Source organism: Dermacentor albipictus, chromosome 4, assembly GCF_038994185.2.
Source record: "Dermacentor albipictus isolate Rhodes 1998 colony chromosome 4, USDA_Dalb.pri_finalv2, whole genome shotgun sequence".
Taxonomy (NCBI): domain Eukaryota; kingdom Metazoa; phylum Arthropoda; class Arachnida; order Ixodida; family Ixodidae; genus Dermacentor; species Dermacentor albipictus.
In genome coordinates, this window is record NC_091824.1 from 13930491 (window position 1) to 13947276 (window position 16786).

The following is a 16786-nucleotide window of genomic DNA, read 5'->3' on the forward strand; positions in this document are numbered from 1 at the left end:
GGATACGCGAAAACGTCGCCCAAAGGGTTCCTACTCGAGCGCACCGAAACGGCCTTGGGCTTACGGGCAATCAATCAGATCGGCAAACCGACGCGCACGGGTAACAGCGTCAGCAGAGACACGGCGCCCGACCGTGCCTTTACAATTAACATCAGAGACGCACAATGGGTTTCCTTTGATGAAAATTCGGGAAGTGATCACGACATAAACCGAGTAGCGCTCCCCACGCCCAACATACGGAGAACAATAGGAAAAACTAAATTAAGTGACTGGCCTCGTTATAAAAACTCCAGAGAGCTCTGGAGGAGTCGGATACAGCCCCGACCAACATGCGAGAATGGACCGAATTCCTTCGACAAGCAAGTGGAGGTGCCGGTGATAGACTCTCACCTGGTCAGCCCATGGGAAGAGAGGCGTAAACTGGCCAAGAGGTGGAAAAGGCAACGTCTAAACAAACACCTGAGACAACGCATCGCTCTCTTGGCAGAGCAAGCCCAAGGCCACGCCAATGAGCTCGCTAAAAACGAGTAGGCGGCGTTCTGTGGAATCCTGTCAGGAACTCTGGGAACGACCAGTACGTGGCGAATACTACGAAGCATGCTAGACCCGATGAGCACGCGTACTGAGAATAACAAGAAGCTCCAAATTATAGCAGACAACTTCGAGGGTACAGACCAAGATCTCGTTCATGCGCTTCAGAAAAAGTACATAGGACCCTCACCTGCCACGGGATCGTCGTACGCGTGGAGACAATACGCGGGGGAGGCGAACCCTAAATTAGACGAAGATATAACGTACGCGGAAGTGTATGAGGCAGCACAATCCGCAGTTAAAAACTCGGCACCGGGCCCAGACTCGATCACAAATGCAATGATTCGAAACATGGATTCGGTAGCCCTAGCGAAAATCACGAACATATTTAATAGCGAGTGCTGGGCCAAGGGAGACTTGCCCCAAGAGTGGAAATTGGCTAAAATAATCATGATCCCCAAACCAAAAAAGAATCCCTCGATTGATACACTACGGCCGGTGTCGCTTACGTCCTGCCTAGGTAAGCTCTATGAAAGGGTTATCCATAGCAGATTGCAGCGATACCTGGAAGAGCGGAGCTGGTTGCCGGACTCCATGATAGGATTTCGCACGTGTTTATCTTGCCAGGATGCGTTCCTCCTACTTAGAGACGAAATTCGAACTAATATACCGTACGGCGACGAGAGACTAGTCCTAGCACTAGACCTTAAAGGAGCCTTCGACAACGTCTCTCACGCCGCAATATTGGAGGAACTCGAACTCGCGGGTTGTGGTGAGCGCACATACAATTACTTAAGAGCGTTTCTTTCCAACCGCGAGGCGAGCATCAGTATTGGCCAAATCACTTGGGATTTATTTAAAATGCCTGATAAAGGAACACCTCAAGGAGCTATATTATCTCCTCTTCTCTTCAACATTGCGATGTGTCGCCTCGCGCGCGATCTCGATCGGATACCCGACCTAGGTTACACGCTCTACGCAGACGACATCACGCTGTGGACGAGCAGAGGTTCACTAGGGGATAAGGAATATACGCTCCAAAGTGTAGTATTAGCGGTGGCGAAATTTTCTAGATGGAGTGGCCTGAAGTGCGCACCCGAAAAATCTGAGGTTATCCGGATACACGCGAAAGGCTACAAATCCAGAGGATCTATTAACATCGTGGTTGAGGGCCAATCAGTTTGTGGCTTGTGGCTTGTGGCTTCAGAGCGACGGGAGAGCACTACAGACACACAAGACCCTCAAATCCACAGCCAACAACATAGCCCTGATGATACGTCGCGTGACATATCGAAAAGCGGGAATGCGAGAAGACGATACCCTAAGGCTCGTACAGGCCTTAGTGGTTAGTCGAATAACGTATGGCTTACCGTTCCAAATCCTGAACGGGGAGGAGGAAAAGCAGGCTGACACAATAACCCGAACCGCTTTCAAAGCTACTCTGGGCCTGCCTAAGCGTACTTCAACGGAGCGCATGTTAGCTTGGGGAGTGCACAATACTTTCGACGAACTGAGGCATGCCACCCTGATGCGACAAAAACTGGTAGGGCAATATTGGCTAGACTCAATATCCCAGCATATCCCATTTATCTCACAGAGTAGGCCGTACCTCTCTCTCCTTCGATGCGATCCAAAATTACAGTAGCCCCAATTCCAAAGAATATGCATCCGGAGTACAACAAAGAAAGGCGCAAAGCACGTGCACAACACATTCAATCAGCCTACTCTAATAACCATAGGTACAACACATACTACACGGACGCAGCTCTGTATGCAGAGGCGACCGGGCAGCGCTACCAAAGGAGGTACGCCCTGGCAGTCGTGAACGCTCTCAGCCAACAGCAAATTACCGCGTCGGCCACGGCGGGATCCCCAACCTCGGCTGAAATATTAGCAGTGGCGATCGCACTCGCTCACGCGGAGCGTTCGCAAAGAGATTCGGTCGTGGTCATGGACTCCCAGGAGACATGGTGCATGTTTCTCAAGGGGCACGTGACTGCGGCTAGCCTCGCGATAATCCCCAAATCCTTCAACCACCATCATCGCCTACTCTGGTGCACGGGACACGCGGGGGTACAGGGCAACGAAAAGGCTAACGCGTTAGCTCGAGGGTTCACTAACCGAGCGACGGCGCCCTCTTCTAACCCCAACCACCCGCACTACCCCTTACAAAATTCCACCAATTTAAATGCCAAAGACATCCTTGCTCATCAGCGTGGAGTCCGAAGAAAATACCCGCCGCCTCACCCACAACTTCACGGGGAAGAGGCCGCCGATTGGCGTAAAATACAGACCGGGGTGTTCCCCCAATTAAAATTTCTAAACGCCATGTATCCCACTCGTTATAGGGCCAACTGTCCTTGGTGCGGTGGCATACCTACCCTAATGCACATAGCCTGGGAGTGCACTAAGCACCCCCATAGGCCTAACACCAGTAGGACAATGGAGCAGTGGGAGGCACAGCTCGCCAGCTCCGACCTGGCAGGACAAAAGTCCCTAATTAGCCAGGTCAGGCAGGCAGCAGAGGCCAGTGGGGCCCTGGAATGAGAGGCTCTGACCACCCCTCCTTCAAATCTTTACAATTACAATAAAGTTTCTCTCTCTCTCTCTCACGAATCGACGGAGGAACGTCAGAGAATTCCTCCGCTAATCTATAGGGTGATATCCTAGTTCCTGCAAGATGGATCTCCCTGTCTTCCTTGTTGTGAGGCGAGTTAGCTGTGCTCGCTTCTGGGCCTCTGCAATCTCTTCCAGACTATTGTGAATGGCAAGCTGCATTAAGCGATCTGTACATGTGTATACGGGTAACCTGAGAACCCGCTTAGTAATCTTCGTAAGCTGAGTATCCAATTTATTCCGCTCTGTCCGTTTCCATCGATGCATGGTTGCCACGTATGTAAAGTGGCACAGTACGAAGACATGCGTTAGTCGAATGAGGTTATCCTCCTTGAGTCTATGATGCCGATTTAATACCCTCCGAACTAAACGAACAGCACTTTCAGTTTTAGCAATTAGCTTGCCTATAGCCTTGCCATTCGTACCTTCTGACTCAACGATCATGCCCGAGACCTTGACTGATTTGACTTTGCGTATGCGACAACCGTTTCTTGTATATAGGTTAATGTCTCTGTTTTCTAACGATGTCTAACCCTTGAGCTTTGGACTACGTTCCTTGGGACTATACAGTAACAGTTTCGACTTCAAGGGGAAGCATCTGAGACCAGTGGGTTCGAGATAGGTTTCGATAGTGTCTATGGCCTCCTGTAACGCTCCCTCCCTATTGCCTCCTGTGCACAATATAGTTACATCGTCAGCATACAGTGTGTGCTTGATGCCTTCAGTCTCGAGAAGCTTTCTGCTTAAGTCGGCCATGGCTATATTGAATAAACAGGGGGGAATGACTGACCCCTGTGGGGTGCCCCTCTCACCATGTTCCAGCAGTTGTGATTCGAGATCGGCCACCCGGCAGGTAGCCTTCCTATACGAGAGGAACAATCTAACATAGTTGTAAAATGTCTCACACAGATTGAGCCGAGATATCGAGGCTAGGATACGCGAATGTAACACGTTGTTGAAGGACTTCTCAAGATGAAGTCCCAAAATGGCCCGAGTGTCACTAGAGTCGTTGTCTATGATTTGATGCTTAATCAGTTTTATGGTATCCTGTGTGTATAGGCCTGCTCTGAATCCTATTATACTATGGGGGTAAATGTCGTTATTCTCCAGGAACCGGGAGAGTCGATTCAGGACCGCGTACTCCGCTACTTGATCCACACAGGATGTAAGCGAGATGGGCCTCAAGTTGTCAACGCTAGGTGCTTTTCCAGGTTTGCAGATGAGTACTGCGAGAGCAGTACTGAGCATTCAGCAGTCATCATCATCATCATCAGCCTAGTTACGCCCACTGCAGGGCAAAGGCCTCTCCCATCCTTCTCCAACTACCCCGGTCATGTACTAATTGTGGCCATGTCGTCCCTGCAAACGTCGTAATGTCATCCGCCCACCTAACTTTCTGCCGCCCCCTGCTACGCTTCCCTTCCCTTGGAATCCAGTCCGTAACCCTTAGTGAACATTGGTTATCTTCCCTCCTCATTACATGTCCGGCCCATGCCCATTTGTTTTTCTTGATTTCAGCTAAGATGTCGTTTACCCGCGTTTGTTGCCTCACCCAGTCTGCTCTTTTCTTATCCCTTAACGTTACACCCATCATTCTTCTTTCCATAGCTCGTTGCGTCGTCCTCAATTTCAGCAGAACCCTTTTCGTAAGCCTTCAGGTTTCTGCCCCATATGTGAGTACTGGTGACACACAGCTGTTATACACTTTCCTTTTGAGGGATAGTGGCAACCTGCTGTTCGTGATTTGAGAATGCCTTCCAAACGCACCCCAGCCCATTCTTATTCTTCTGGTTATTTCAGTCTCATGATCCGGATCCGTGGTCACTACGTGCCCTAAGTAGATATATTCCCTTACCACTTCCAGTGCATCGCTACCTATCGTAAACTGCTGTTCTCTTCCGAGACTGTTAAACAATACTTTAGTTTTCTGCAGATTAATTTTCAGACCCACCCTTCTGCTTTGCCTCTCCAGGTCAGTGAGCATGCATTGCAATTGGTTTCCTGAGTTACTGAGCTAGGCAATATCATCAGCGAATCGCATGTTGCTAAGGTATTCTCCATCAACTTTTATGCCCAATTCTTCCCACTCCAGGCCTCTGAATACCTCCTGTAAACATGCTGGGAATAGCATTTGAGATATCGTATCTCCCTGTCTGACGCCTTTCTTTATAGGCATTTTGTTGCTTTCTTTGTGGAGGACTACGGTGGCTGTGGAGCAGCTATAGATATCTTCCAGTATTTTTACATATGGCTCATCTACACCCTGATTCCGTAATGCCTCCATGACTGTTGAGGTTTCAACTGAATCAAACGCTTTCTCGTAATCAATGAAAGCTATATATAAGGGTTGGTTATATTCTGCACATTTCTCTATCACATGATTGATAGTGTGAATATGGTCTATTGTTGAGTAGCCTTTACGCAATCCTGCCTGGTTCTTTGGTTGACAGAAGTCTAAGGTGTTCCTGATTCTATTTGCGATTACCTTATTAAATAGTTTGTTGGCAACGGACAGTAAGCTGATCGGTCTATAATTTTTCAAGTCTTTGGCGTGGCTTTTCTTATGGATTAGGATTATGTTAGCGTTCTTCCAAGATTCCGGTACGCTCGAGGTTATGGGGCATTGCGTATACAGGGTGGCCAGTTTCTCTAGAACAATCTGACCACCATCCTTCAACAAATCTGCTGTTACCTGATCCTCCCCAGCTGCCTTCCCCCTTTGCATAGCTCCTAAGGCTTTCTTTGCTTCTTCTGGCGTTACCTGTGGGATTTCGAATTCCTCTAGGCTATTCTCTCTTCCACTATCGTCGTGGGTGCCTCTGGTACTGTATAAATCTCTACAGAACTCCTCAGCCACTTGAACTATCTCATCCATATTAGTAACGATATTGCCGGCTTTGTCTCTTTACGCACACATCTAATTCTTGCCTATTCCTAGTTTCTTCTTCACTGTTTTTAGGCTTCCTCCGTTCCTGAGAGCCTGTTCAATTCTATCCATATTATAGTTCCTGATGTCCGCTGTCTTACGCTTGTTAATTAACTTAGAATGTTCTGCCAGTTCTAGTCAAGCTGTAGGGTTAGAGGCTTTCATACATTGGCGTTTCTTGATCAGATCTTTCGTCTCCTGCGATAGCTTACTGGTTTCCTGTCTAACGGCGTTACCACCGACTTCTATTGCGCACTCCTTAATGATGCCCATGAGATTGTCGTTCATTGCTTCAACACTAAGGTCCTCTTCCTGAGTTAAAGCCGAATACCTGTTCTGTAGCTTGATCCGGAATTCCTCTAGTTTCCCTCTTACCGCTAACTCATTGATTGGCTTCTTGTGTACCAGTTTCTTCCGTTCCCTCCTCAAGTCCAGGCTAATTCGAGTTCTTACCATCCTATGGTCACTGCAGCGTACCTTGCCGAGCACGTCTACATCTTGTATGATGCCAGGGTTCGCGCAGAGTGTGAAGTCGATTTCATTTCTAGTCTCACCATTCGGGCTCCTCCACGTCCACTTTCGACTAACCCGATTGCGGAAAAAGGTATTCATTATCCGCATATTATTCTGTTCAGCAAACTCTACTAATAATTCTCCTCTGCTATTCCTAGAGCCTATGCCATATTCCCCCACTGACTTGTCTCCAGCCTGCTTCTTGCCTACCCTGGCATTGAAGTCGCCCATGAGTATAGTGTATTTTGTTTTGACTTAAGCCATCGCCGATTCTACGTCTTCATAAAAGCTTTCGACTTCCTGGTCATCATGACTGCATGTAGGGGCATAGACTTGTAGCACCTTCAATTTGTACCTCTTATTAAGTTTCACAACAAGACCTGCCACCCTTTCGTTAATGCTATAGAATTCCTGTATGTTACCAGCTATTTCCTTATTAATCAGGAATCCGACTCCTGGTTCTCGTCTCTCCGCTCTGCCCCGGTAACATAGTACATGCCCGCTTTTTAGCACTGTATATGCTTCTTTTCTCCTCCTAACCTCACTGAGCCCTATTATATCCCATTTACTACCCTCTAATTCCTCCAATAACACTGCTAGACTCGCCTCACTAGATAGCCTTCTAACGTTAAACGTTGCCAGGTTCAGATTCCAATGGCGGCCTGGCCGGAGCCAGGTATTCTTAGCACCCCCTGCAGCGTCACAGATCTGACCGCCGCCGTGGTCAGTTGCTTCGCGGCTGCTGGAGACTGAGGGCCGGGGTTTGATTGTTGTATTCATATAGGAGGTTGTGGCCAAGTACTGCACCAGGGTGGCCAATCCTGTTCTGGTGAGAGAGTGCGTTACCGGTTCTGGTCACCGGGATCAGGCCGCACTCCAGGCCTGTTTGTGCAATTTTCTCAACACACGTTTTTTTTGTATTTTCCGGTGGAGAATTGCGCGGCACATGGATTTGAATCACGGTCCTCTTGCACTGGAGACGGATACTCTACCGTCCCCGCAGGAGTTATATTAAAAATTAAATTATGGGGTTTTACGTGACAAAAACCACTTTCTGATTATGCACGCCGTAGTGAAGGACTCCGAAAATTTCGACCACCTGGCGTTCTTTAACGTGCACCTAATTCTAAGTACACGGGTGTTTTCGCATTTCGCCCCCATCGAAATGCGGCCGCCGTGGCCGGGGTCCGATCCCGCGACCTCGTGCTCAGCAGTCTAACACCATAACCACTGAGCAACCACGGCGGGTCCCGCAGGAGTTGTACGCCTCATTTAACCTACAGTGGTGTCCTATTCGATCAGTCAAGGTGTATGCATGTACCGCATGGATGGCACTAGGCTAGAGAACCTGGTATTTATGACCTGCACATGTGTGGCCACACATCATTGAGGATATATATATATATATATATATATATATATATATATATATATATATATATATATATATATATATATATATATATATATATATATATATATATATATACATATATATATATATATATATATATATATATATATATATATATATATATATATATATATATATATATATATATATATTCTTGAGGGTTTTCATAGCAGTAGCGTTTCCATTCAGCAGTAACCGCTGAATTAGACGTGGCCAACCACATTTGACTGGGTACTACAAAGCAGCGACTCGGAAAGTGCGGCTAGCGACAGCAATCAATATGCGTACGCAATAGTACAAGTAGTACGAGTAATTCATCGTGGGTGCTTTGGGAATGAAGCACTTGCGTAGCAGTACACGAGGCGAGGTAAAAGTCAGCACAGCATCAAGCTTGGGGGTATGAAGTCTTGGCGGAATATAGTTGGACTGTTCTAAGCTCGGCCGGTCGAAATGAAACGAGCAAAACTGGCTGGTCTTCAACGAAGTCAATTCTAAGCGTCCTGTGGAGCGCACGAACTTGGACCACTTATGCTGCCTAACGACGCCGACAGTACAGCCAACAAGCAAGCCAGGGGAGCTGGCGATCGCTGGGAAGCGGTATATACGCCTCACTCGCAAGGCCGACGGCCTTGGGACCCGTCCGCAGCTGGTAATAATGCATCTATATTCGTCAACACAATCAAAGTCTGCACATTTATGCCGCTCATAAGTGAGAATACAAATAGTTTCCCCGTCGTCGTTGGTAGCGATGAGAAAATACGTTAGCCAGGCGAGCCGCTTCGCAGAGACGGTTGCAGCGGCGGCTGCGCTGACCGCTTGCGTGTCTAATTCACGACAACGATTTATACTACATCGCACAACGTTTAATAACATGCACACTTTCAATGTCGCTTTATCAGTTATTTCGTGTCAGAAACAAATTTCAGCCGATTTTTGTGCCCCCATCAGTGGCGAATGAGGTCAGCGTAACGACCAGGGTCAAAAAAGAATCGGAGCGGCGAGAAGCTTGCTCGCAAGGCGCACAGCGACGGCGGCGCAAACTCGTCGCGGAGCGTTTTTTTGGTTACATTCTTGCTTGATGTGGATGTCGCGAGGTGCGGCCTTTTGCTGTTGGCTGCGCGCAAGTACATTGGAATTGATTTTAAATACGTATTCAGCTATATTTGCCGAAAGCATATTTAGCGCCAGCAAACAAGGACGGAAGGGAGACGACACCACAAGCGCATTGTGGTGTCGTCTCCCTTCCGTCCTTGTTTGCTGGCGGTAAATATGCTGTCAGTTTACCAACACGCCCAACAAATGGCGATGCTGATATTTGCCGTTCATATTTTGCAGACGATGTGTGATTGTCCACATAAATCGATCTCACACGTTAACTCGACATCGAAAGTTGGTGTCACTACTCATTTAAGATAAAGGGGGAACAACAATTGAGACAGACAACATTCTTCATTTAGTTCTGGGTAAATGTCGACTATATTTGTTTGCATTTCTGGCTCTGCCGTATGATCTGTACATGGTTGTTCCTCTGTACCTCCCTAGGCAAATCCACAAAACCCCCCTTTATGCATTCGCGTTTATGAATGTTCCGTAGCAACTCTCTTGCTACCTTTTTGTGAGGTCCCTTGATATCTCGAAATGCTAGGCATAAAGGTGTATTCTCAGATATTGAAATCTCCACACACATAGAAAAATCATTATCTGCAGTAGCATCCAGTTTTTATTTCCAGTGCCGGACGAAGGCCTCTCCCTGCGATCTCCAATTCTTGCACGGCAGCCGCTTTTAGGTGAATTGGGAAAACAGCCGCCTACTTAGATTTAGCTACAGGTTTAAGAACCCCAGGTTGTCCAAGTTTCCGGAGCCCCCCATTACGGCGTGCCGCATAATCAGCTAGTGGTTTTGTTACGTAACACCCCATAATGTAAATTTTTTAACACCTGCCTTGTGCTAGCGGATACTAAGCTGCGCCTGCCAATTTTCCAATTTCACCAACCCATCGAGTTTTCTGCAGTCCTCGACTGCACTTCCCTTTCCTTGGCCTCTATGCTGTAACTCTAATTGCTCATCTGTTATCGACCTTACGAGCTTCATTTTTTCTTTTAGTGCCAACTAGAACATCGGCTAGCCCTATTTGCTATGACCTTGATGGAGGCTAGTTGGTTCATATTTAGAACTGAGGTAGAACGGCGCGAACAAAACAAGGGCATGAGGAAACAAACACAGCGCTTGCCTGTGGAATCTGTTTCTTCGTGTCCTTGTTTTACTCTAGCTGTTCAACCTTAGTTCTAAAAATTTTTCGTTCGATTGCTCTTTGCGTTACAAAGGGCCGCAAACTTTTCAATTATACTGGCTCCTCCACCTTTAATCAGGTCAACGGTTATTGCCTCTTCTCCTGCCGCTTCTCATCGGGTCACGTCTTACCAGGCCCTTCGAATGTCATCGCTAGCTATAGAACGAATCTGTGTACCCTATTCATCACTACTTCGAATGAAGGTATATATAGCGTGGCTTTTCTGGGTACTGTACGGGTCAGTATATAAACACTTCCGCTACTTTTACTATATCATCGAAATTGCTCATGACATTACCCTGCTTGTCCTTCAGTGCATACATTTTGCGTTGTTCTGGGTTTTTTTTTTTCTCCTCAGAGATGTCACGCTATGGACATTTTTGCTGCTTCCTGCGTCTTTCCCACGTTATAATTTCGAACATTCCTTACTTTCTTCTTGTTGATCAGTTTTGACAGTTCAGCAACCTTTATATGATCTCACGAGTTAGGCACTTTTTATGCTTTGTCGTTTCTTTATTAGGTATTTTGTTATTTGGCATGGCGTGAGCAAGATGAGAACGAGGTAAAAGCGTGAACCAATGTCTCCACAAGTGGACTTGTCTTACTCAAGGCGACATATGCTTTCCTCGGCACAGTATATAAGGGCAAGGTTCTTCTGAAAGGGAGGTGGGGTTAAGCGGGTAAGTGCGGCAACGAGCGAAGGTGTGTTAGTGGCGAGGGTGTAGAATTGAGAATAAACGAGTGCTGTGCACAAGGCCGATGACACGGTCGTGTGTCAGCAGGCGTGTTAACGGCGTGCACAGCCCCCTTTTTTACTTGCTTTGCTGGTGGTCCTGGGCTATCGTATCCCTGAGTGATAACAGAAGGAGTGGCAGAAAACAGTGCTCGTTAAGGAAAAAAAACAAAGAATTACTGAAATGGCATAAAGAAATTGTTACAAAAGAAAAAAAGGAAAGAAATGAAAAAAACGCTAAGTAACCAAAATAGGTGTTGCTGCCTATAGCTTGAAATTTAGCATACCGAATAAATTCTAAAGCTCCTTTGAAACGTTTGTACCTATTGGTTGCAGTGTCTTGGACTTGTGGATAAGGTATGATTCTCTGAATTTTCTTTATCGTTCAGAATGTAAATTTGACTATGATGCAGACTTACATTTCATCAAACTTATGGTCTGGTTTGTTGTAATGCTCAGCGACGGCTTTGACAAGCTTTTTGGCTGTGTGTGCGAGATGGCTGTTTAATTTGACGTTCATTCATAGTCCCGTTTCATCGATAGATTGTTTTTTTACAGAAAGAACATGTAAGCATATAAATCACATCCGTACTTGTAGAAGTAAAGCTAGTTTTGACTTCGTGTGTACAGTTATTTGCGCTGCTTTTCTTTTTTATGCCACCTCGAAGGTGCCTGCAGGTTTTGCAACTGGGGCGACACCGTGCGTTTATTATGAGGGAATGATGCTGGCTTACTTTTGCGTGCACTAACATGTCTTTAAAGCTTACCTATTCGTTGCATTGGAGCCTAGTAACGGTTTCATACATTACCTCTATGTTATGTTCATCTGCCTTCATCTGCCTGTTCTAAAGATGCATATTTGTTTGCGAGCACCAATCTAAATTCGTCGGCTTTTACCCTTACTGCTTCTAGGTTGGCTTGTTTCTTCTTGACTAATTTTACTCCTTCTTTCTTCGATTTGTGAGAAATCGTTGGCAACGCTAGCCTATGGCGACTACTCTCTCCTCTACCTAACACATCTATGTCCCACACTTTGCTGGGATGGGCTAGGAGTATGAAATCTATATTATTTATTGTTTCTCCTTTTGAGCTTTTGCAGTTCCATTACCTATTACTGCGTTTCCCAATTCGGAGCCTATTCTTTTCCGTTAATTGTACCAACATATCTCCCCTAGTGTTCCTAGAATCGATGCTGTAGTTGTCAATTGCTTCCGAACCTGTTCTTGCCTCAGTTTGGCATTGACGTCGCCTATGAGTACACGATACTGAGTTTGCACCTTTCTCATTGATACTTCAACATCCTCACAAATCTGTTCCATTTCTTCATCATCATAGTTGGAGGCTGGAGCGTAGCCTTCTACTACGTTTATTTACCTCTTATCCAGGTTTTTTTTTACGATGACTGCTACCCTTTCATGAAAGATGTATAATTCATCAATGTTGCTTGCTATGACCCATGGATTAGAAATCCTACCCCTTTTACAGCGAAGCTGTATATGACTAGCCGATTCGTCTAACCGTGCGTCTGTCTCCTGTACGTCGAAAACTCCTGCGCGCAACCCAATGTGCATGTGCGAAAAAGAAAGAGAAAGAGAGGCGCGAAATTGGCTGCGCCAGTAGTGGCGTCGTTGCTCTCAGTCGCAGCGCAGCGCGCGCGCAACAGTTTCTCTCTTGCTCCGAAAAGGACGGGCCACACGTCGCACGTACTCCTGAGGATCAGGCAGCTTTCGATCAGCAACGCCGCTAGCAGAACCAGGAGCGAGCTAGTCTAAGCCGTACCAATGCTGCAGCCTGGGCACAAGAACAGGCTCGTGCAGCCGAGCCCAAGCGGCAACTGTGTGCCGAAGATTAAAGAACAGTCGGAATTAACCCAGTGATGAACACCGAGGTCGCAAGTTTCAGCTTCGCGCAATAACCATCAGTGCGGAGTGCTTGGGCAGTGACTTTTCTCTCTTATCTAGAAGACCTCTGCAGCAGAGGACGTGGCCGTTAGTCAGCACTGTATAAGCATCGTCAGTTCTTCTAACCTCACGAAAGTCAATGATATTCCACACAATGACTGATAATTCCTTGAGAGCTCTGATAAGTTAGCCTCACTCGACAGGGCTAGTTAGTTAAACGTTGCCAGGTTCAGTTCCAAGTGGTGGCCTGTCCAGATGCAGAGATAATTAGCACCACCCGACGCGTGGCAGCTCTCACCACCGCCTTGATCAGGTGCTCCACTGGGGACTGAGCCATGGGTTAATTGCAGGACTCATGATGGAGGTAGTGGCCGAGTACTGCACCAGGGATGCCAATGTTTCTTCTGGTGAGGGAGTGTCATTTTTCAACCTGTTGAAGCACACAAAAATGTTATCCCCTAAGCGTCTGTTGTGTCTGAACCCCATTTTGTGGTTTTCACAAATAAAGTTCATCTTGCATTCCGCCGTCCAATCACGATTTTCATTGTTTAATCGCTTATTATACGGCACCAACCTGTTCTGCCTTGCACTTTTTACCCAGCTATTTGATTAGCAGTGCTGGGATTTCATTTGGTCCTGCTGCCGCTGTTTTGGCGACAATTCCTGCAGTTTTTTTGCAGTAAAATCTTTCTACGGTGAAGTTTGAAGGGCGTGAGGCATGTGTGAATATATGTTAAGGCGACAGCCTTAAGCGGATCATACCCCCAATAGCATTGAAAAAAAAACGCGTCGTCAGATTCAATGCTACAAAAACGGTCATGATTAGCAGTGGCTTATACCTCCTAAGCCACCAAAAAAATGCAATGGCTCCTCCCTCTCTTAATGCAGAGGCTACAAGCCCTCAGCAAAGTGAATCGTACAGTGCATACACTCATTGGAATCACAATGCTAGAAGGCTAACGCGTACAGACAAGGACACAAGTGAATAGAAGTGGACAACACGAACGCCGACTATCAACTGAAGGAAGCACTGAGGCGACAAGAAAGAAGACACAAAACTCATCAGCGCATGCTCTGGACTAGTAGCACCACGTGTCAATGAAGTGCACGTGCCGGTCTACGTGAGACTGGCACGTGATTGATCTTTTTATGTAAGGTAATCGAAGTCTGATTCACGCACACACTTCCACCATTATTGATATGCCATACCTAGACCATAAGACGCGCATCTTCCTTCCTATGCCTGTACAATATCGCGCATTTATCTAACTTAGGTGGGCAGTTACAATCTTGGCAGTCTTGGGAATGTAAGGAAATATTTGCAGGCGATCCACAGGTTAACGACCTTTTATGTTCCATTAGCCTGTGATTGATACACCGCCCCGCTTGCCCTACGTAGAAATGGCCACAGCTATTTATATGCCACTCCCATACGACAGTAAGTAAAACTCTTGTTGTTGATGTGCTTCACTGGACAAATATCTGTTCTTCTATTGCCATTCCCCTGCTCCTTATTGCTCTGCACGGCAGCGCATATTTTACCTAGCTTATTCGGAGCAGCAAAATAGAGCATTAACACCATATCTACTTGCCAATTTTTAAAGCTGGTTACGCAGCGTGGTTGGCCTAAAACGTCAACGGGTCTTATGTTAGGCTTAAAACAGAGCTTAGGACCTAAAGCAAACGTTTTGCAATGGGTATCGCTTACGATGACGTCTCCGAGAACCAGTACTTTATTTGACGGTGAATTATTGGAAGAGGGTTTCCTTTTACTTTGTTGAAGCTCTGGAAGTTTCATCCTTCCCAGGAAGTCCACGTGCTGCTCAGCTATCCTGTTTCAATAGGCGTAAAGGCGGTTCCAATGGCGACCGTCTCCCAGGGACGTGCGATGGACCTTTAAACACTCCTGGTAAAACCTAACTTGGCGCCACGATTCAGCGGAAAGACCAGCACCAATACTTCGGGCATGCCCAATTGATTGTTGAAGGAAGCCGCACATCATTTGAACCTCCAATGGGACGACATGATTGCGAGTAAACCATGACATCGTGCTAGCACGGAAGATACATATTGCAAGGCGCTGCCTTGCATAGGAAAAAGGAGCAGTTGAAAGGCAATAAAACAAGATATTTGTCCAGTGAAGCACATCAAGAACCACAATTTTACTGACTGTCATATGGTCATATGGGTGTGGTATGTAACGTTCCCTTTAGCTGTGGCCATTTCTATGTAGGGCATCAATCAGAAGCTAATGGAACATAAAAGGTCGTTAACCGGTGGATCGCCTTCTGATCTTTCTTTAGATTGCCAAGACTGCCAAGATTCTAACTGCATGCCTGAGTTAGATGAATGAGCGATATTCCACAGGATAGGAGTGAAGATACGGGTCTTATGGTCGAAGCATGGCATGTCAATAATGGTGGACGTGCGTACGTGAGTCAGCCTTCGATTAACTAACATAAGCAAGAGATCAATCGCCTTAACAGGTATCTCTCACGTAGACCGACACATGTACCCGAATGACACGTGGTGCTACCATTCCAGGGCATGCGCAGATGAATTTTGTGTCCTTCCTTTTTTTTTCGCCTTATTGTTTCCTTAAATTGATAGTCGGCGTTCGTGTTGTGTACTTCCCGTGTCTGCACGCTTTGGCCTTTTGTGCATTATGCATCCTTAACAGCTAGCTCAGCTCTCTGTCGTTCTAAACTTATTGGGATCACGCATTCAACGTACAGAAACGCGGCTTCAAGTCGAGTGGTACAAAAAATCATGCCCCCATAAGCAATGGCTCATACCCACTTGAGGCGGAGGCTACAAGCGCTCAGCAAAGTGAAACGAACAGCGCAGAAATTCATTGAAATCACCCATGTAGCACACAGAACAGCGTAGGTTTCAATCCCCTACTCTGAGGATGCAACGTAAATAATAAGAGAGATGTCGTTCTTGCGAGTCTGACACCGCTATACGAGCGCGGGAAGCCGCTGCTTAAGCGTTCGAAAACTAGCCGAAGCAGCCGAAATCCGAAAGCAGCAACGCCACGATGGGATACGGTGCATACTAAGTGGGCAGCAGGCTTTCGCCTTCATGTGTAAGAGGAGTGTAACGTGCGGCCGGACTTTTGATACAAGATTGTCTGAAGATATGTGCCGCAGGTTTGATTCCACCCAGCAGCGACTAAATTTGGAAGGATTTTTTTTTCGAGCGAGAGAGGGGTACGTGAGCGAGCGAGAGCGAGCGTACGAGAGCGAGCGAGAGAGGTACGTGTGAACTATCACAATGGGAATGTAAAGACAATAAAAGCGGTGTGTGTGCGTGTGATGGTTTTAGTAAGTGGGATTCACTTGCTTTCAGGGAGCTGCTCGCAGAATCAATTACTGATGCCAGACACTATTGGCACTACGCGCAAGATAAGGACAAAATAATGCTTTAGCCAACACCAAACCTTTTCCCTCGTTTTACATTGGCTCAATAATTACGTTTTTACGTCGGACCCCTGATTTTTTCCCGTCTTAAATTATGAAAATCTTAATATCTGAAATTTCCCAGCTCAAGAAAGCGGGCACAGATGTTGCTACTTCTCGTGACGTCACCAAACGTGCGGAGCGTATACAACAGAGAGCTTTAGCAGAGCGTTTGCGGTCCGCTCCGCTCATACCGGCGTATCATACCAATTTGCACGCTGCCGCTCAGCAGAACGCGACCGGAAACATTGATGCGCGTGCGCACAACGCATATAGCGGCAGGGGAACATAGAACGCTGACCACGTTACGCTAGGAACCCGATTTAGCGGATCGTCAGGGTGGGTGTAGTTGCTTTTGTAATCGTTTTACAGTCAAGCTGAGAGCACGTCATTGGCGTTT

General features: G+C 46.7%; 1 protein-coding gene across 2 annotated transcripts in view; it reads left to right on the top strand.

The window, feature by feature from the left end:
- LOC135917152 (cell adhesion molecule Dscam1-like) overlaps positions 1 to 16786 on the top strand; it is a 1023231-nt gene that overhangs the window by 19571 nt on the left and 986874 nt on the right. The gene's annotated exons all lie outside the window — the stretch shown is intronic.